At 42.2% G+C, this 22,763-nt stretch overlaps 1 long non-coding RNA gene across 1 annotated transcript in view; it reads left to right on the top strand.

Moving 5' to 3' along the window:
• LOC141548206 (uncharacterized) overlaps positions 1-22,763 on the top strand; it is a 246,360-nt gene that overhangs the window by 157,288 nt on the left and 66,309 nt on the right. The window contains exon 5 of the long non-coding RNA XR_012483847.1: positions 14,674-14,786. This is a non-coding gene — a long non-coding RNA (uncharacterized LOC141548206). The remainder of the gene's footprint in view (positions 1-14,673; positions 14,787-22,763) is intronic.

The raw sequence follows: 22,763 nt of genomic DNA, 5'->3' as shown, positions 1-22,763 counted from the left end.
TGCAGGTATCTCTCTGCCCCTCCTGATCCAGGCTGTTATTAAAAGTAACATGTATTTCTTTGTGGCTTGATGCACAGGCCCATTGTAAATAAGCAAAATGATGGATTTGGGGGGAGAGGACTGAGAGAGGCCCCAGAGATCTGTGGTGCTTACCTTCCCTTCCAGACTCCCGCCTACCCAATCTCTGCAAATACTAGTGCTCCCAAAGGCGCCAGGGCCTGGTGAGCTCTGCATGCTAATAGAATGTCTTTTTCTCCAGTGGGTCTCCATTGTTTGCATGACAGAAACTTAGCCTGGCCAGCCCAGTAATTGCTCAGTAGCTTCTGCTTTTCAAGCCTAGTAGAAAAGCAGGGTGTGAACATGGTTTACAGGCCTCCCTCGGGAACCAAACAGCTCAGGTACAGGGAACAAAAGGCGGGCTAGAGGCTTGAAGCTGCCATTCCCTGGCAGGCTGCGGCACAGTTCCAGATCAATAAGTAGGGATTGGTAGGACTCTCTGACAGCAAGCCACCGCAGCAGCTCCACCCCGCTTCTGGTGGAGAAGACAAAAGAAATCCGCAATCTCTGGCCAGCCAAAAGCTTTTGAGCTTTGGGGGGACCATGGAGACAGTGGCTGGGAGACAACAGGGGACTTGGCTGGGGTCAGGCAGACCTGGGGGGGGGGTCAGTGTCTGCCTCCAACCTTCACTCGTGCGACCATGGAGAGGTCATTGCACCTGGTCACCAGTTTTCTCATATAGAAAATGGGAATAATAATACCAGGAGCAGCTATCTCACAGGAAGTCATGAGAATCAAAGGACAGAATGGATGTCAAGGGCTTTCTAAACATTAAATTGCTATAGAAATCCCTAGATATGTAATCATGTACCCACATATATGCTGCCTTGAAAGGCAGAGGGCCGTTTTCAGCTTAATAAGCTTTAATTGCAAATATCCATGAAATATGTGGACACGTAGACACATGGATATAGGAACTATAAATCCACATGCAGTATATATATATATATATATATATATATATATATATATATATATATATATATATATATACATACACACATACATATACATATATATATATATACATACACATATATGTATACATGGAATCTCTGGCATTTATATTCATATATATATATATGAAATATAAAGTGTATAATACACATGTATATATGAAATTTAAGCTTATTAAGACCATTTCAACAAGAATTCTGGGTTGCTTAAAGACTTTTTGGCATGCACATGTATATACACACACGTGTGCATTCATACAGACATATGTGCATTCTCTACACAATTATGTCTGTATACATAGTCCAGATTTGTAGGTTTTTTTCCCCACTGTGAAACTATGTAGGAATAATAGCCTATCTTTATGGGTTACTGCAGTCAAGATAACAAATGTAAAGCACTACCCTTCCAGGGAATTTGGCTAAGTATTCTTATCCCCATTTATTTATTTAACTATTTATTTATTTTGCTGAGACAATGGGGATTAAGCGACTTGCCCAAGGTCACACAGCCAGGCAGTGGTAAGTGTCTGAGGCCAGAATTGAACTCAAGTCCTCCTGACCTCAGGGCGGGTGCTCTAGCCACCTAGCTACCCCTCTTCTCCTCATTTTAAAGGTCAGTCAACTGAGCCCCCAAATAGAGAAAAGCCCAAAGTAAATCTAGTGAGTATCAGATTCAGGGCTAGAAGCTCTGATACTGTGACTCCAAGGCCTCCGCTCTCTGCCCTGCAATGCTCTCTTTCCAGAGGAGTCTCCCTGTGAAATAATCAGCTTCGGAATTCAATCACTGGGCATATTGTCTTGAAAATTGATTAATGCAGAAGATGACTGGAATTGATTAATGGAGAAGAAAGGCTTTTGCTCCAAAGCCTCCTGGGTTGAGCGGATGAAGGGGTATGTGTGGACTGCATTCTGTTGATTTTATTCTTTCTGGAACTGAAACCTGGGGAAGAAAACAGCCCAAGAGCAAACTCACAAACCCTTTCCCTAGTTCACAAAACCAAGTGCCCACGACCACTTCCTTCTGAGAACTGATACAAGGAGCAAGCTGGACCATTTTGCTTTGACTGAGTCTGTTTTATAATAAGAAACTTTTTTTTTAGTCCATGAAAACCCGTGAAGATGTTTTCGACTACCTGCTATCTGATCCATCAGGGAAGAGGTACCAGAAGTGCCCTTGAACACAGGCAAACCTTCCTGTGCTGTGTGCCCTTCTGACATTGTCTCTTGGCACTGGTTGAGGCAGGAAGGGCTTAGAGGAAAGCTGCTGAAGCCCAGAGCCCCAGGGAGTCACCTCACCAGACCTGCACAGCTGTCACCTGGGAAATCAGAGTGGTGATTACCCAATCTGGCTCCAGTGCTGTAGCAGTACCTGGGGCGGGTGCCAACATTGAGAAGAGCTGATGTTTTTGTAATTTCGTATCCAAATAGCCAAAGCGATATGGCGTCCACGAGGAGAGTCAAGCTGTCCTTTCTCTCATGGATTTGCATGAGATTTGATAAAGGAATTGAAATTTGTGTTCCCTGTGATACTGACCTTTCTCCTTCAGGGGGGCCAGATTCACTGGACCCATTTTTCACCTCTACTGAAATTCAATTTTCTCTTCTGTCCTCTTCCAAGTGCAGCCTCCATTTTACTCACTGTGGAAAGATTTGTTCTGGTGACATTCATCGTCTGTTTGGCCTTGCACAGTTCTCCGGGGCCTCAAGGATGAGTTTCTTCATGAGGGGGATACCTTCAGTCTTCATTGGTACTATTACTTTCCCCATTTCTCATCCACTTCAGGAAACTTCAAGGAGCTAATGAGAAAGGGGACCAAGAAATACTTGGGGGGAACTGTGTGGTGACACTTAGCATCTCTCACTGGGCCACAAATCTATTGGGACAGTAGCTAGACAGTAGCAGTATTTGCCTTTCTGTTTCCGATCTTTCTTCTCTCCAATCTGTCCTGTCCATAGCTGCCAATCTGATATTCTGAAAGCATAGGCAGTTAGGTGGCACAGTGGCTAGAGTCTACAGATGGATTTCTGGGGGGCCTTGAACTTAGAAAAGGAAAACAAGTACCTTTTTTTTTTCCCCTGAGGCTGGGGTTAAGTGACTTGCCCAGGGTCATGCAACTAGGAAGTGTTAAGTGTCTGAGATCAGATTTGAACTCAGGTCCTCCTGAATTCAGGGCTGGTGCTCTATCCACTGAACCACCTAGCTACCCCCTACCTTCTTTTATTTTTACTATCTTCTGACAATTAACTTTATTTTATTTTATTTTTATTTTTGCTGAAGCAATTCTCATAGGGAAAAGGGGAATAATAATACCCAGAGCAGCTATCTCACAGGAGGTCAAGAGAATCAAATGACAGAAGGCTTTATAAACCTAAAATTGCTATAGAAAACCCTAGCTATGTAGTCATGTACCCACATGTATGCCGGCTTGCCCAGGGTCATACAGCTAGGAAGTGTTAAGTGTCTGAGGTCACATTGGAACTCGGGTCCTCCTCACTTTAAGGCTGGTGCTCTATCCACTGGGCCACCTAGCTGCCCCCAATTAATTTTTTTTTCTTTTTTCTTTTGATTTTTTATTAATTTTATAATTATAACATTTTTTGACAGTAGATATGCATAAGTAATTTTTTACAACATTATCCCTTGTATTCCCTTCTGTCCCAAATTTTTCCCCTCCTTCCCTCCACCCCCTCCCCTAGATGGCAGGCATTCCCATACATATTAAATATCTTATAGTATATCCTAGGTACAATATATATGTGCAGAACCGAATTTTGTTGTTGTTGTTGCAAAGGAAGAATTGGATTCCGAAGGTAAAAATAGCCTGGGGAGAAAAACAAAAAAAGCTCACAGTTTATACTCATTTCCCAGTGTTCCTTTTCTGGGTGTAGCTGATTCTGTCCATCATTGATCAATTGGAATTGGATTAGCTCTTCTCTATGTTGAAGATATCCACTTCCATCAGAATACATCCTCATACAGAATCATTGTTGAAGTGTATAATGATCCCCTAGTTCTACTCGTTTCACTCAGCATCAGTTGATGTAAGTCTCTCCAAGCCTCTCTGGATTCCTCCTGTTGGTCATTTCTTACAGAGCAATAATATTCCATAACATTCATATACCATAATTTACCCAACCATTCTCCAATGGATGGACATCCATTCATCTTCCAGTTTCTAGCCACTACAAAGAGGGCTGCCACAAACATTTTGGCACATACAGGTCCCTTTCCCTTCTTTAGTATTTCCTTGGGATATAAGCCCAGTAGTAGCACTGCTGGGTCAAAGGATATGCACAGTTTGATAACTTTTTGGGCACAGTTCCAAATTGCTCTCCAGAATGTTTGGATTCTTTCACAACTCCACTAACAATGTATCAGTGTCCCAGCCTTCCCACATCCCCTCTAACATTCTGCATTATTTGTTCCTGTCATCTTAGCCACTCTGACAGGTGTGTAATGATATCTCAGAGTTGTCTTAATTTGCATTTCTATGATCAATACTGATTTGGAACACTCTTTCAGATGAGTAGAAATAGTTTCAATTTCATCATCTGAAAATTGTCTGTTCATATCCTTTGACCATTTATCCATTGGAGAATGGCTTGATTTCTTATAAATTAGAGTCAATTCTCTGTATATTTTGGAGATGAGGCCTTTATCAGAACCTTTAACTGTAAAAATGTTTTCCCAATTTGTTACTTCCCTTCTAATCTTGTTTGCATTAGTTTTGTTTGTGCAAAACCTTTTTAATTTGATGTAATCAAAATTTTCTATTTTGTGATCAATAATGATCTTTAGTTCCCCTTTGGACACAAATTCCTTCCTCCTCCACAAATCTGAGAGGTAAACTATCCTATTTTCCTCTAATTTATTTATGATCTCATTCTTTATGCCTAAATCTTGGACCCATTTTGATAGTATTTTAGTATGTGGTATTAAATGTGGGTCCATGCCTAGATTCTGCCATACTAATTTCCAGTTTTCCCAGCAGTTTTTTGTCAAATAATGAATTCTTATCCTGAAAGTTGGGATTTTTGGGTTTGTCAAACACTAGATTGCTATTTTTATTCACTGTCTTGCCCTGTGAACCTAACCTATTCCATTGATCAAGTAGTCTATTTCTTAGCCAATACCAAATGGTTTAATAATATATAAAAATATCATAATATAATAATAATAAATATAAGTGATGTAATATATATCATTTATAATTATAATAGCAATCTTGGCCATGGAGAGGAATTGAGAAAATTCAAGTCCCTAACTTTATCACCAAGATGATACTCTATGGGTGTGGAATATTGTATATACTGTAAAACAAAATAAATATTTATTTATTTTATTTTATTTTGTTTTATTTTATTTTATTTTGCTGAGGCAATTGGGGGTTAAGCGACTTGTCCAGAGTCACACAGTTAGGAAGTGTTAAGTGTCTGAGGCCAGATTTGAACTCAGGTCCTCCTGACTTCAGGGCTAGTGCTCTATCCACTGCATCACCTAGCTGCCCCTATTTGATTCTGTGGAGCTGCTTTGATTTCTCTTTTAGAATTGGTACAAAGCAGTCATTTGGTACAGTAGAAAGGGTGCTAGATCTGGGACCAGAGTCCTGGATTCCAGTCCAGGTTCCTCCATTTCCCAGCTGTGCGTTGTTAGGTAATATACTTAATCTCTTTTGGACTGTTTCCTCAACTCTAATAATGTGGGAGCTAGATTAGATGACCTTATCATTCTCTTCCAGCTCTATGTCTGCAGTCTTATAATTCAATGATGGCTCACTGGGGAAGCAAAGGAGAAAAGATACATTAAGAAATGGGAAGGATATAAAAATAAAAGACAACAATATAAAAGACAAGATGTTTTCTAAAAGAAAAAATACTAGGCCATTGTGAGAATATAAAAACTCTAAAAACTCAGTTTTTTCTGCTGTAAAATGGGAGTAATAATAGGTATAACATCTACCTCAAGGTTGCCATGAAGATCAAATGAGATAATGTAGAAAATATCAGTTATTCTAATCATCCCAATTTGACCTTTCTGATGGACTTTAGAGAGAAGTCCCAAGATAAGACATGCCATTATCCTGCTCCTTTTCTTTGTATTTAATGTTTTAGACACTACTGAATGGGGGGTGAAATCACTGCATTTGATAGTTGAACAAAAGGGATGGTTTCCTTCTCTCTTATGTCTTCAGTGCTCTGAACTGTCCCCACCATGCAGAAAATGCTTAACTGACGCTTGTTGATGGATTAAACCAACTCCCAGAAAAACGCCATGTATCATGTCTCTTGTCCTTGACATTATGGTAGAGGTACCAAGTTGTAAATGGGGAACACTTTTCTGTGGGGCCATTGGATCATCTAAACTTCTCTTTATACTTGAGCCTATTTTAATATTTACGGTATATGAATAAGCCACAAGTATGGAACTGAATCAGTTTTGCTCTCATCAATAAAGGCAGTGTCACAGAGCTTTGGTATGACTTGTTACTCATGTCCAAATTGATGTGACTTTTTAACCTTGGACCTTTTGGCTCCAGTCTTTGAAATTCCTCAGCCAAAATATTGTTTCTTATAAGTGTTTATGATTTTAAAAAATAACTGTTAATTCTTGAATAAAGTACAAACCATGTAATTGTCCTAGAATTGGAGGGATTGTTGGCATTTTTTACTTTTTTTTTTTTTTAGCTATGATATTTTTTGTTAGAAAAGAGGATCAAAATTGCACCTAAGAGGAAGATGGTAACATTTTGCTAGTAATTCATATGCCCTGTGAAGCTTTCAGAGCAGGAATCAGAGATTTTCTGTGGCCCAATCACTTACCATTTTTGCAGAGAAGCTAGAGAGTTTTAATCTCTCCCCTCCATGTCATTCATCATCATCATTATCATTATTATTATTATTATTATTATTATTATTATTATTATTATTACTTAGGCAATTGGGGTTAAGTGACTTGCCCAGGATTGCACAACTAGGAGATCAGATTTGAACTCAGTTCCTCTTGACTTCAGGGCTCTATCTACTCTATCGAGTAGAAGCTGCCCCAAGCATTCATTATTTTAATGTTGTTCAAGTTTTCCATTTTTATTGGATCAAATTTGCTTCTTTGATTGTGTCAGTTGTTCAGGCCCAGCTAGATGACCAAACATTTTCTACATCCTCCTTGGCTTCTATCTGGACTGTTATTTCTTTATTTTCCATGTATCTGTAATAAAGTTTTTGGTTTATGTTGAGTTGCATGTTTTGTTCTCTGAGTTACTTGGGCCCCTTGTATTGCCTAGATTGTTGACCCTTGTTTTTGATTGCTGAGTGAGGAAATCTCAAATTTACTCATTTCTGTTCCATATACTTCTTTGTTGTTGCCTTTAATGGGGTGAGATCCTGTTCCAGTTTTCCATGATGAGTGCCATCTAGATGTTGATGTAATCTTCCCGTGCCTTGCCAACAAATCTTTGAGTTTCTTTTAGCTCACTTCTGCCACGATTGGATTTGATATCAGTTCTTAGGGACGGCTCACTTCACTTTTTCTCCTGTTCTTCCCAATGTGCAGTGGCCATTGTATGCAAATCCTGAAATGGTTTTCTCCTTTCTGTGTAATCTTGTGCCAGGTGCACGTTTATTCAGGTTGATTAGAGCACCCTTCAGCTTTTCAAGGTTTCTTGATTTTTGATAGAGGTGTTATAACCCGTCTAGACCCATTGTACAGTTTGTATTATTTTATCGCATCATTTGCAATGAATTTGTAAATCTGGAACCCTTCAGGAGGTTTTGGAGTAATTTAGGGTACTTTTGGCCTGCTCCTGAATTGCTATGTTCCTGCTGTTTTTATAAACAATCTGCATGGTTCAGCCAGCTTTTGGATCTTTATCCCTATAATGTTGGTGGAGCTCCTGCGAATCTCTCATCAACTCTGTGATGCCCTTTGTCAGTCACTTGACCCGCATTTATCAGACGTTTACTGTGTGCCAGGCATTGTGAAAAGTCCCCGTCCTCAGGGGATTGGTAGTTTGGAGGAGGAAATAACATGGAAAGAACTAGATATTTGCAAGACACATACATGTGTACATACATCTAGACTTTATATAAGCATGTTTGCCTATCTTTTATGTATGTACATGTGCATATGAGAATCCCTGGGGGCCGGGAACCTCTTCTTATTAATTAGCTAATTAATGAATGAAATGGTCGTTGGCTTCCTTAACCTCCTGGTAGTGTTGGAAAGTGAAAGAAATACCCCCAAAGTTAACTCTCCCTGGCTTCTCGATGGGATTTAGGGTGTCTAACAAATGCCTTCCATCCACTGTAGTGTGTACTGGTGGGGGGGATGCTCAGCTGGCCCTGCTCTCCCATTGATGGCTTGCAAGGGAGCAGCTGGCACTTCAAGGCCCAATAAAGGCTTCCGCTCCAGTGCTGCCTTGACGCCCCATGGAGTGAAATGTAGGTTTAAAAAGAAGTTTCCGCTCTTGGCTATTCATACCTCCCCCACCAGGGTGAAATGAAGGGAAAGAATTTCAGGGACATAACTTCTGAGTTATAAATTATTGGGTATCTCCTGAAAGGTATCGGGGGGTGGGGGGTTTGGCAAGAGTCTCAATTAAGTTGGATATTGCTTGGAGTTGCCCCCATAAAGCTGCTGTCTAAAAAGGGGGAGTTTGACTGATTTACAAACATCCCTCCCCCCGCAGACACAAACACACCTTCGGAAAGCATTTCAGTGACTTTGTTTTGGAAGGAGAATCACTAACCCAGAGCGGTCCAGTCAGGTGTTGGCAAAGGCTCCCTACTGGGTAAATCAATTGAGGTGGGCTTGGCCCTGCTGCTCCCTCTGTGGGCCCCAGGGTGTTGTGTAACTCTGCTCCCTGCTCATCCAGCCAGCTGGAAATAAGCTTTCTAATACAGAGCTTACTATTCCAGAGAACAATCCAAGCTTGCTGCCCAGATCCCCTGCTTGCTGTTTCCACTTATTGAGCTGCAGAAGAGAGGAGGAACAGGGAGGAGAGAAAAGGGCAAAGTTGAGGCAAGGGTTAATTCCCCAAGAATGATGGAGCCAGTGAGTGGTAAGCCTGGCTAGGTGTATTGGGGAGGGAGGGGCGGGCATTAATACAATACTGGGCCAGCTGGGGAAAGGGCATTGAGATTTTGTGCACAGACAGCATGGCCCTCAGTGGTTTCCCAGGCACTTGAAGACATTCTAGGCTGATATTTTTCATCTTCTCATGGCCCACAAAGCCAGACTTGGAGGCGGCCCCTAAATCCTTGAGTCTTCCCTCTATTATTATACTGCCACCAAAATGTGGATCCAAGGTGTTGCAGAATTTGGGAGTTGGAAGTTAGATGGCCATCTAGTCTGGGGTGTGTGTGTGTGTGTGTGTGTGTGTGTGTGTGTGTGTGTGTGTTGAACTCCTTTGGCTGTCTGATAAAGCCTTTGGACCTCTTCTCAGAATAAGTTTTGAAACACAAAAATAGAGAGATAGATAGGATTGTAAAAAAATATATTGAAATAGTTATGATAATACATTTTTTAAAGTTAATGGATTCCAGATTATGACCCCCCCCCCGTTCTAGCCCAATCCATGTTCAAAAAGGAATCCTTCTTTACAAAATCCTGGGAAAGTGGCCATCCCCTCTTTTCTGGAAGAATCCCAGTGAAGGGGAAGCCCCTACCTCCTGAAATAGCCCCCCGCCTTGTACTTGAAGATAGCGCTCCTTTTTAGTAACTGCACAGAATCTCACACATCATCTAAATCTGCCTTCCACCTATTGGTGGTAGGCCTGCTTTCTGGGGCCAAACAGAAAAAAAAACTCCTTTTTGCACATGACAATCCTTAAAAACATTGAAGATGGCTCTCATGTCCACCATGTATCTTCTCTTTTCGGGACTGTACATCTCCTGTTTCTTAAACTAATCCTTATGTGACATGGATGTGATCTCTTTCCTTCTCCTGGTTCCTTTCTTCTAGTCCCTTTCCAGCTCATCAGTGGGCTTCCTAAACTGTGGAACCAGGAATCAAGCATAAAACTTGAGATGAAAAATCCCACAAGAAGCGATTCCTGGACACAGAACTGGGATGTGACAGCGGTCAAAGACCTACTTAAATGCTGTCTACACATACCAGATATATTGAAGATTATAGAACCTTACCAACCACTTTGTGAAACATCTTTCATCTTTGGTATTTCACCGGTCTTAAGAGGGTGGTTTCCAAGGCTTCAATTCCAGGCCTTTGTAGTCCATTTGGCTTTTGCCTGGTTAGGCTCAGCCTCTGCCTTTCTCGTTGGTCCCCTTAGCCATATAACCAAAGCCTTCCCCGTTTTCTCTCCAGACACAGTATGTTAGTCCTGCCTGTGCGCTTTGACCTGCTTGACTGGCCTGGCTCCCTTTCCTTTAGAAAAGGCAAATTGAATTCAACTTTTCATCCCATAATGGCCATCTGCTCCTGAATGTCTGTTTAGCTGTTTGAGAACCAAGGGCACATTGAAAGCCAGCATTCAGCTAGCAGGGCATGTCCAAGCTCCAGGATACTTTATACTGACTCCATGATGGCTGCCTATGGAAACGAGGAAGATTTGAGTCTCTCTAGTCTTCATTGGGTGATGGGGGAGAAGCATCCTCTGCTTGATTGTCAAGCAGAGAAGCAGACGTTTAGAGAAATCAATTTATCCCTTTTACTCTCTGACAATCCTTCCGGCAGGCTTCCTCCCCCAATCCTCGGATCCCACCCTTAAACTCCTGCCTGCCCCATCTCTTTTTACGTGTATAAAGAACTCTTAATTTTCCATCCCGAGAGCTTGACATTTCATCTCGAATGATCTTATCTTAGGCACTTTATCAAAGGATGGCTGGCTTGACCTTCAAGCGCGAGTGAAAATCATTTCGTTTTAGAACCTGTCAATAAGCAATACACCCAGGCCTTGTACGTTTAATAGCGTCCATGAAACATTTTCCCTTAAGAACTTGCTGACCTTCGGAGAAGAGGGCATTTGGCTGAACACACAGATTTGATTCATCACGTTGATCAAGAAGATCTAACTCATTTCAGGAGCTAAAAAATCAACAGCCATGGCAAAGTTTTCAAAGTTCAGTGAAAGAGACGTTCTCTATTAAGCCCAGTCTATCAGGCAACCTTCAAGAGCTCAGTATATTTAATTGAAGTGCAGGAATGCTGGGACAGGGGGCAGCCCATCCTACCTTTTCCTCCCCTGAGGGCTGCCTCCCAAACCTATGGGAGTGAGTAATAGGTCTTCAGACCACTCTTGGGAGAAAATATGCCCAGCACCCACCCCCACTTTCCCACCTTCCCACCTTCCCACACCCATTGGCAATGGGGGAAAAATACAGTTTACCACACCTTAGTTACAGTACTATTTACCTGAGTTTTGACAACAGAAACCAGAAAATTCTTCGGCTTTACTAAAATGTACATATTCTCTTTGTTTGAGGATCAACCAAACAAAAACAAACACAAATCAGTCCTGCAGAATTCACCATTACCAACTGCCCAACCAGGCTCTTTTTCAATGATTTAGTTGTGAAATTATTTTTCGGCTTGACATCCGATGGAAAACAATGTCATGGAAATTTGAGCAATTCTTCATCTCGGAGCTGGCGAGTTAGCTTGAAAGAATGCATTTTCCAAGAATCTGGAAGTGCCTCAGATTCAAATTAATCTCCGGTCTTTAGGGAATAGACATTTGAACTGTTTGGAAAAAATGCAGTCTCCTTTTTCTAAGGAAGAAAAACTACCCCAGATATTGAATTAGAAGCTTGAGGATGTCAATGGCTTCATGAATACCGAGAAGCCCATTGCCATCTCTGAAGGAGATAAACAGAAACAGATAAACTACACGGGAGTTGAAACACTGGAAAATGAGACTGCCCTAAATAGTTATAAGTCCCGGATTAGCCCGCATTTGGATTTCTCAATTAATAGTTTAAGAATATGTGCTCCAAAGTGCCTCACCAGGCCGCCTGAAAGCCACATCCCAGATTTCAACTGTAGTGTCAAATATAGACATGGTTTCAGGGTTTCTGAATTAGGACACTTAACATCAACAGAGCTGACAGAAGGAAAGCAACAATTGCAAAAATATTACCTTCTTTTATTGAGTCAAATGCACTCATTTTAGTCTAAAAGCAGCATGTGGCTTCTCAATGGCGGCATCCTTTTGAAAGACGTCAATCTTTTAAAATATTCTGCAGTGCCGCAGCCCCACGATCTCCCTGCCACTAAGAAGGAACTTACAGATGCACACAAATCCTGAACAGATGGTATGCTGGAGGAGTTTTGAATATTGAAGGGCCTTGCAGAATAAAAAGAATTTTTATGAGTCCACTATGAATTAGCTGAAAGGGCAATTAATTTTCATTTATCATGCATTTTATGTAAATATATTGAGTTTCTGCATATTGCCATTGTGCCACAGGTTCGTTTCAAAGAAAAAAAAAATCGGAAAGTATGACTTAGATGTTCCTACTCCAATTAGTCTCCAAGAACCAAGATAGACCAGATTCTCTGTCTAATCTATTCTTTCAAATCCTTCCATAAAACTATTCTCCTCCTTTGAAAGACTATTCATTTCAATCTGCTCCTTTTGTGATAGGCATCCAAAGCCCTCCATTTTCCATCTGTATACAACATTAATTCTTTCTCAAGAATATCTTTCAAAAAAGAGTAACAATATTCTAGATGCCAGCGTTTCCATAGAAATGGTTGAAGTCGATGTATATGTTGCCACTGAAGGCTAAACCATGAATAATATTGAGACTAGCTACTATTCTCAATCCCCGCTCTATTTATTTGTTGGCTAATGGGCAGAGATTCAGAAATTCAGTGTTTAGCTATTTGAGGTCAGTTATTTCACTACCGTTAACACTGTCAAGTTAATGTCCCTTGGTCTTATTGAGGTCCTGTCTTAATTCAGCACACATTTAATGTCACTACTCCTAAAACAAAGACTGCATTTCAAGGAATTTTCCAGGATGTTAATAAATTTCTCTTAGGCACTGAGCCTCCCGATGGGAATAGTCACTGTTGGGCATTTACTATTAGGGTTGCAGATGGTCAACGGAGAGGTGTCATCTCTAGGCCCTCTTGGTTGATTGATTTATACCATGATTTACTCAGTTTCCTTTTTAAAATCTATATACATATATCACATGTTTATATCTATGTATCAGATAAGCATCTGTGTATCTCTGTAATATTTATGTATATGTAGCACTTGGGTATCTATGTATCATATGTATGTACAAGATAATCGTATCTATCTATTGTGTCTGTGTATCGTGTGTGTGTATCTCTGTATCATATAGGTGTATTGTGTATCGTGTATAGTTCAGATATTTGTATCATGCATCACGTGTATCTATGTATCCATGTGTATCCATGCACCACCCGTATATGTTTGGAAATCATCATTTGCTACTGAAAATCTCACACTCTTCTACAGACTAGGGATAATGATATAGCACCGATTTCATAGAGGCATTGTGAAGATCTGAGCAGATAATATATATGACACTATACTTTGAAGCCTATATGAACGTAGCATTGGTAGCAGTAAAACAATAGGACTGAGTTCCTTCAGTCCTGGAAGGGATAACTAAACCTATAAGGACAATAAGAAGCAAGATTTAAAAGAAGGAGACATCCCGAAGCAAAATATTATTTTTGCTCACTAAAAATCCAATCAATGGCCTCTCGATTTAATCTTGGCTTACAGATTCACTCGCAAGCTTTTCTTCGGATTGGAGGGTCTAGAAATGAAAGCAAGTTTGCTGATCATCTGGTCTAATTCTCATTTTTCAGTAGCCTTCTAGCTCTGCTAAGCAGGTAGAGATCACACCTTCCCCAGTCAACTTTTCACTTCCTGGGCAGAGCAGAGATTAAGGGAGCTTTATTTTTCCCAAGATAGCTGCTGCACCAGGAACCTTTGCAATGAAATAGCTGTGTCTCTCGATAACTGCAAATTAAATATAAAGCTTCCTGATGACACAAGCCCAAAGCTGCCCCATTCTGTAATAGCACAAATGCTCTAGCTTCTGCTGACATAAAGGAATTTGGAGCAATTTCCTGTTGGGCAAGACTCAGTTGTCTGCATGCCGTTTAATAAAGATTAGAAAAGCCTGTCTGCAAGAGGCCCTACAGTGAGGGGCCTCAGTGGTGTCCAGCACACACAAAAAAGTTTCCCATACTGCCAGCTCCAATTCACTGGGAAATGTTGGACAGAATCAATAAAAATACAAGACAACATAGATGATGCTGATCTGTGATTTTCCCAGTCACTGTGTAGCCTGGAGGGGGATCTCTTTTGATTTAAGTTTGACACTCTGGCTGGGCCTGATTTTACCCCTTTTAAGGTGTCAGGAAAACACCCCGGTAATCTGATGCTGTTCAGGGCCAGTTTTATTAGAAATTCCATCGGCTCCATTGCTGAGACACTTCTTAGTATTTTGAGTATAATGTCCCGGAAGGGCTCTGGCAGGGAAAGACCCCCAACTACATAGCCCTGTTCAAGTGGACTCGAATAAACCCCCGGAGGATGCCATATTCCAGGCTCAATTCTGAGCTCATCCTTGACTCCCAAATAGCATTTATCTTTCTTGCAGGTTACATAAGTTGTGTCAAGCTGATTTATCTTTCTGTCTCTCTGCTTCAGACTATTAAGAAAGAAGACACAGATCTGAGCAAGAATTCTAGCTCTCGGCAGCTCCATGGTACGTCTGGAGTCTAATCCCTTGGAACTGATGTTTTCCCTGGCTGAGCAAGGCTGTGAGTCATCTCCATCCCCTATCCCTCCCCCTCCCCATCCCCTCTCCCTCTCCCTCCCTGTCCCCTATCCCTCACTCTTTCCATCTCATATCCCTCATCCACCCCGTCCCTCATCTGTCGCTCTCCCCCACTTTGGTCATGTAGCCCTGCAGAGGAGCCTATTCTGGGCCCTCTTTGGCAGTCTCTCATTTTTCTTGAAGCAGATGAAGTAGTAACTAAAGTGATTGGAAGTGCTAGGAAGAGTCCTGGATTTGGAGTCGAGGATGGATTCAAATTTGGCACCTATCCCTCATCCTTCCTCTGGAAAATAAAAGGGTTAGACAGGTTTGAGGTCCCTTCCAATCTGAAATCTATAATTCTTTGCTCCTATGACACCGTGCAAGACTCTTGACATGCAGTTCGATTCAAAGCAGCAGACATTGATTAGATGCCAGCTGTATGCAGACACCATCCTGTGCTAACATAGGTTCTGGCTATATCCCTGCCTCTTTGGTCTCATCAATGAGAAAATTCCCTCCTGGGCACCTTGGTTCATGTTTGCCCATTGGAGCTCCTGGCAATATAAAGACAGATGCCCCAATGCTTCCTTTAGCAATATACAACGTGGACCCCCAGAAGCAAATGACTGAAATGTCTTTTCAAGAGGGAGAAAACATTTGCAAATGGGGCCATTTGCAAAGGCCCGGCATGGGGTGGGGGCTCTGGAATGAGCCTTTAAGGACAGGAAGAGATTCAGGAGGCGGTGTGCAGGGGGAGACCTGTGCAAAGCCATAGACAGGGGGAAAGAAATGTACTCAAAGACATCTTAATAGGAGATGTCTGAAGATCCAAACGCTTTTCAACAAGAAGTGACTCAGGAGAGACACTGATCAATTTGATGATTTCTGTGATCAGCTTGATAAAATCGTTGGCTAGGGGCCTCTGTTTGAATATATTTGAGGGGCACCTCCCATGGGCAGCGTGGACGTGCCTCCTAGCACTTTGTGGGGAAGAGCACAGGGCTCCTGATTGTTTTTGCAATGGCTTGCTAGGTCATGTCTTGTCAGAAATGCTCCCCCAACCCCCTATATGAGGTGACAAACCAGGTTGGCCCTTTTCATGGCTTTCTTTTTTACTTTTCCCCGTTCAGAAGATAGAGCAGTATGCAGTTGGGGGGAATAGGGACCTGCCACATCACACCATCTCCCCTCCTCCTGGGACCTAAAAGTGGCTATGGTGGCAGCAGAGGCACACGGTAGTGTTACTGCTCACAGGTAATTCTAGCCTAAGAGAAAACAGCTGCTGGAGGGTGAGGGCCAGGGCACTTGGTACAGAAGCACGTGACCCAGACAGATGCGTGCACCCTTGCCTAGCATGAAAGGCTAATCCATGGACAATGTTTGCAAAACGCAAACTTATGTGGAGAAGAAGGGATTTGGAATTGCCAAGGTGGCGGGATTCAGACTGCAACTTTCTATCTAGAGAAGGCAGATTTCCAGGGCAGTGGCAGCCTTGGAGATTCTTTTATGGGTAACCCCCAGATCAAGAGTTGGGGATTTGGATCATCCAAAGAGAAAGGTAGATTTCCCCAAACTTCCTGCTCCTTAAAGAAAAGAGACCACCTACAGAACTGCTTTGCAGCAGCTTATTTGGAGGCCAAAGCCAGGGACTTCTTTAGAAAGGTAGGTCTGCTGGGGGAGGGAATTGCTTATAATGTAGCAGCAGCAGCCTCAAAGGGTGATTGTCTTCTGGGGGCAATTCCAAATATAGGGTGAAAGGATGAGTCTGGGAGGGCCTGTGTAGGACCCTGCAGAAGGGGTAGAGGTCCCATGGAATTTAAAAGGGAGACCACAAGTTATTCAAGTGCTTTATCTTTTGGGGGGCTCTTGTAAGTCCTTTGCGTGTTCTGCATTTTGGGGAGAGGGAGAATAAAAGTTACGTTCCCCATATATATTACTCCCATGCTTGCCTAGATTAGAGTTAAGAACCCAAATTCAGGGAAATCACAAACCAGACAGAGGTTAGACGTGGAGCTTTTTCTGCCATAACTAGCTGGGACAACAAGGCAAAGAGAGAAAATGATCCTCTTGGGGTCACCTCCAGGACCAGTTGAGGGTCAGGGCCCCTGAGCCCCTAGACCCCAATGTTAGGTTCTTACTAAGTGCTAAGTTGGTAGTTAACAATTCTCTAGCTCAGAATTCACACCCCAAGGACCGAAGCTTTCTGGATTGATATTCTGACACTTAGGTGTTGCCTTTCCTTCTCCTGAAAGCCCCTTCCCATAAACCACACCATGTAAATAAGTAGCTCTCAACTCTGTCTACTCACACGTCTGTATGGATTGGTGCAGTCAATTGCCCCTGTTTCCAAAAACGACCTCTGGTAGCTGCACATGGATTTACAAGCGAGGAAATCAAAGACTTTCCAAGCTATTTCACTTTTCTGGATCTAGGTAAAATTTCCCCTTAGGATTTTACAGAGAACGATATTGGCTTTCCTCGGTAGACATTCTTGAGCCTTTGTGTGTCTAAGAATTTAGACAAATACATTTAAATTAAGGAGAAATGGAAATTTCCAAATGAAACAAACCAGAATGCATTTTTCCCTAGCAGAGGCATCTGAGAGGTGTTTCTTTTCTTTGTTCTTCTTATAAAAACTCCTTTACTGCAAAACCACTACATACTTTCTGGTGGGAAAAGCAGGTTGTCTTCTTGCCTCCCGATCAGCCTACCACCTGGGATTGGAAATGTCCCCAAAGAGGAAGGGATTTCTCAGCAAGGCGTGTAGGCTTGAACAATAAATGGGTCTTCTCGGTGTGATCCAATCCATGTCGGTGTAGAGGTGGGCATGCTCTACCCTGCAGGGGTATGACCTTCTCTTCACTTAGGATCCCTGGGGTGACATAGATGGGCTTGTTGAAAGCTCAGATTGCAGCTCATTCCAGTGCTGAAAGCCTTTGTTGTTCTTTTGATTATGGAAATCTTCAAGTGCCGTATGGATGTGAGCAATGGGAGAGGAAGAATATCGCTTGCAGGAGAAGTCCAAGTCTGAGTGATCTAGAGAAATAAAGATCAAAAGAGTGAAATGTCCCAAGTTTGTGTCTGTCATAGCAATCCTATCCATCCGTCCTTCAAGGTCTTCCCTCACAGGTACTCTCCTCTGGGAAGTGTAAACCAGGGGGACCATGTGGGGGCCTTGCTTAGTCCTCAAGGAAGGCAGGATCAAACTTAGTAGCCCCACCTTGATCCTTCTGTCTTGTTAAGAAAAGTTCCCAGAGGAACCTGGCCTGGACAGCAACTTATGGGATTTTAGTGTATGTTTTTCACTCTGATTTATTTTTTAAAAACTTTTTTTTTATTTTGAAAACATATGCACAGATAATTTTTCAACATTGACCTTTGCATGGCCTTTGTTTCAGATTTTCTCCTCCTATCCTTCACCCCCTCCCCTAGATGACAAGCAATCTAATATATGGTATACCTGTTAAAAATATATGTTAAATCCAATATGTGTAAACATATTTAGACAATTCTTTTGTTGCACAAGAAAAATCAGATCAAAAAAAGAAAGTAAGTGAGAAAGAAAACAAAATGCAAGCAAACAGCAGCAGAAAAGTGAAAGTGCTCCGTTGTGATCCGCCCTCAGTTCCCACAGTCCTCTCTCTGGGTGTAGATGGCTCTCTTCATCACAAGATCATTGGAACTGGCCCGAATCAGCTCATTGTTGGAAAGTCACTCTAATTTAAAAAACAGTAAATTCAGAGTGGTAACCGAGGCAGATGGAAAAGCAGATAAAAACACAGAATGAATGTCCGAGGGCTGCTCTGGCTGACTCTCTGTGAAGAATAGCAAAAGAACAGAGGTAGAGTCCCAGAGACCATGTACTAAAAGAGCTGCTACACCTGTCCTGCATAGCCACTGCAATTCAGCAAATAAACAGGAGAGGGCAGTAAGACCAGCTGAGAAATACTGAGGCCCAACACCGAGTAATGGCAGTAAAGAAGAGAACAAATTAGAAAGGGCTTCTGTGGGGATACATAAAGCAGATCACAGCTCGGTGCCATTACCAAGCTAGCCAATGTGGTTCTGGGAGTGGGGGAAGGGAGAAGTAGAAGTTATTCCAGCAGTGAAACCCCCCCCCCAAAAAAAAAAATGTAGCTATATTTGTGTTTAGATCACAGTGCCTTCCCTATGCGTGCTTCCAGTAACGATATAGTAACTGGTCGGAAAGAGTACCATTCTGGAGATAGGGAGAATTTTGTTGGCCATGGAGTAAGTGAATATCTTTTGTTCTGAAGTAGTACGGCACCCAAAGAGTCCAGTACAAGAAACATCAGGGGAGGCCTTATGAGATGCGTTTTCAAATGAATGTCTCCTTTGACATCCCAGGAGAGAAGCTCATATGTTAAGAGTTTTTTAAAGACATGATTATTGTGGTTAGCATATATCCCAAAGAGGATTTTCTTTATTTTTTGCTAACCCAGAGATCCAGAAAGAAACTGTACGTTTATCTATGAGAAATAGTAGCAAAGGAAGTCACGGTGACTAAGTCATTAGGAACGGCATTGGAGACACCGCCTAAAACCCACAAGTATGATGGCTTTGGGAGTTAATCTGACTGTCCCTTGCACTCATTTCTGTTTCAACTTTTCCCTTCCCCCCACCTCCTCCCCTAGATGGCGAGCAGTCTCATACATGTTAAACATGTTAAAGTATATCTTAAATACAATAAATGTGTACATATATTGTTCTCTTGTTGCACAAGAAAAATCAGATTTAGTAAGGTAAATAACCTGGGAAGAAAAAAAAATGGAAGCAGTCCACACTCATTTCCCAGTGTTCTTTTGCTGGGTGTAGCTGGTTCTGTTCATCACTGATCAATTGGAACTGATTTGAATCTTCTCATTGCCGAAGATAGCTACTTCCATCAGAGTTGATCATCATCTGGTATTGTTGTTGAAGTGGCATCCATTCGTTTCCCAGTTTCTAGACACTACAAAGTGGGCTGCCACAAACATTCTGGCACATACAGGTCCCTTTCCCTTCTTTAAGATCTCTTTGGGATATAAGCCCAGTAGTAGCACTGCTGGATTACAGGGTATGCACAGTTTTATGGCCTTTTGAACATAGTTCCAGATTGCTCTCCAGAATGGTTGGATTCTTTCACAACTCCACCAACAATGCATCAGTGTCCCAGTTTTCCCACAGCCCCTCCAACATTCATCATTATTTTTTCCTGTGTATGAAAGCTATTATTTACCTGAGAGGGGAAGAGAAGCCCTGTAAAAAGCAAACTTTTGTGCAGAAATTACAGATAATTGAGACAATCCAGTTGTGACTTTCAATGGATAGCTCCCTCAGAATATTGCAAACAGGTCCTTAGGCAGGATCTCTTTAACCATGAAAGTCAGTTAAAATTCAGTTGTTAGACTATCCATTTGAATGATGATCAGTTTAGCTCTCACTTAAATTAATTGTGCCCATAAGAACAAGACCTGTTGGGGCAAGGGTGGAAATAGTCTAGAGAGAAATAGAAAGGGCCCCAAATTTGGACTCCTAAGACCTCAGTTTAGATCCCGGCTCTGCCCTTGATCAGATGTGTCAGGTTGGTCAAGTAATTTAGCTTCTGTGGGCCTCAGTTTGCTCATTTGTAAAATGAAGGGCTTGAACTTGACCTCTCCTGTCTCTTCTAACTCTCAATCTATGATGGGATAAGAAATGAAGGGAGAGCCAAATCTTACTCCAATTCAATCCGATTCAGTAATGATTTAACGCGTGTCAAACATCTTGTTACCCGGGGACACAAAGATTGACCCACAGTGTTCCCTTCCCTCTAGCTTAGAGTCTACATAGGAAACAGTGTCATAGTCAACTATCTAGAAAATACATACCCAGAGCAATGCAGGGTTATCAGGGTCGGGGGGGGGGACTCACTGACAGAAGGAAGGGATCCCTTGGAGGGACCTGGGGTGCCAGGGAGGAGAAGTGCCTAGGCAATCATGTTCCATTGCAAGGACTTTTTTGAGAGAGTATTGAAAATCACCCTGGTGACAAGGCTGGCATTGGTGTTATTAACACCGATTAATGGGCTGACTTCAATTCTTGTCAAAGTGGCGAGTCCTGGCCATCCTCCAGCCTCTTACTAGCTTTTTTGCCGTTCTCTCCATGTCTAATATTCATCAATCTCTACTCAGTTATAAATAGAACCTGCCCTTTTTTCCAATTCACTTCTAGAGTATCTTTTAATACATCCCTATCTGAATATGAGACTGAATTTCCCTGATTTTTGTAAATATTCACAGAAACCAATTTTAAGACCAATTGGGGATTAAATACTAGGAGGCAAGAGGAGCTAGTCAAGGAGGGTGCATTGGAGAGGAATCCATTTAATTGGCAGAGGAGTGCTCATTGCTGCGGCTGTTTTAAGTCTGCTCTCTCCCTGCCCCTCTCTCCCCTGCCGTGACTGATGGGGCAGGCCTGGGAAATTTGTACTCCATGAGCCACCTCCCAGTCTGAGAAAAAGCTGCAAAACCTCGATGAAGGAGGCTACAACTGGGGCCTGGAAAGGACCAAAGGCACTGAAGTTCTGACAATTATCTAGATCATTTGATTAACGCTGTTGGAGGATTCCCGCCATAAGGCAGGGCCTACCCTCAGCAAAATCATAAAATGAATCAAGTGAGTCTTTTCTGTCCCTCTTTCTACTTTGAGTGGTCTTTCTAACCCCTACTTTTAGGCATCAGTTTGCCTTTGTTTCCCCATTCTGAGTCACAGACAATAGGAGTCAGATAAATTCATTGCTTCTGAGATCTAGCCCTACTTAGGAGAATTGAAATGGGAAACAAGTTACAGGGACAAGGATGTGTTTTAACCCGAAGGAACTAGTTACCAATGGTGGAGTTTCAGTGGGCAGCCAATGGGAGGCAGGGGCAGAAAGACATTTAGTATTCCTGGTACCCAGGATTAGCAGCATTAAATGTCTTCCTTAAACCCACCTTTTCATGGTGGGCCTCGTGTGGATGGGCGGACAGGGGAGGCACTGATACTGGGGGATTACCACCTGATAAAGAACAGTATGGGGCCAAGCCATGTGGTAGCTCCTGAGCCTAAGAAATCATTCTCGCTAACTGATGAAGGAAAGGGCCATTGGGGGAAAAAAAAAGTAACAAATAGTACAGATTTCACAATCGTTCTTTTCCATTTTTGCCCATTAAATTTTAGGGCTCTGGGGTAAAGCCCCACCCATTCCACCTTAGGGGTGGCTTTGGGCAGCTAGCTTTTCTGTTGCCCTTCAGATTATACTTTAGAGGTCAATAAATATCTCTTCCACCTCACATATGGCCAGTCCATTTTAAGGTTACCTTCGTTCTACCAGATTTGCTGTGTGTAGGGTGGGGGGAGAGAAACCAGCATAAACTCTTGTAAAATAGATATTAACTGTAGTGTCAAGTTACCTTCAAATGCCTAAGGACCCAAGGTATTTATTTTTATAACGGAGGAGTTATGATACATCAAAGTGTCTCCTTTCCACAAACCACCCAAAGCGGCTTACTTTGTCACAAGGCAGAAATGACAGCAACATTTTTCAACACAGTTAAGATGATTATATACTGACTTTCACTTCTAACTGACTTAGAACTTTTTAAAAGTCACAGTCATTCTTCATTGAAGTATCTCACAGGAAACCTTTAAGGTGGGCTTCTGCAATCTCCTGTCTGTCATTTAGATGGCGCAAAAGTACACACTGGACCCTAAACCACATGGGCCTGGGCAATTGGAATTTGGAGCCCTGCTGGACCTACTAGTCCCACAACTAGTAAGGGGCAGAACTAGAACTAGGATCCAGGTCTCTTGTCTTTCAGACGATGGAAGTGAAGTCGAGCCTATAAAATACGTTGTATACGTGTTGGCTATCACCTCATGGAATGGCACTTGTCTCCTCCGAGCAGATGTGTCTCATCTGGAACAGATGTTCCAAACAAACAAGCTGTTTCAGCCC

This window comes from Sminthopsis crassicaudata, chromosome X (assembly GCF_048593235.1).
Source record: "Sminthopsis crassicaudata isolate SCR6 chromosome X, ASM4859323v1, whole genome shotgun sequence".
NCBI lineage: Eukaryota > Metazoa > Chordata > Mammalia > Dasyuromorphia > Dasyuridae > Sminthopsis > Sminthopsis crassicaudata.
This window is presented reverse-complemented; position numbering and strand designations above follow the sequence as displayed.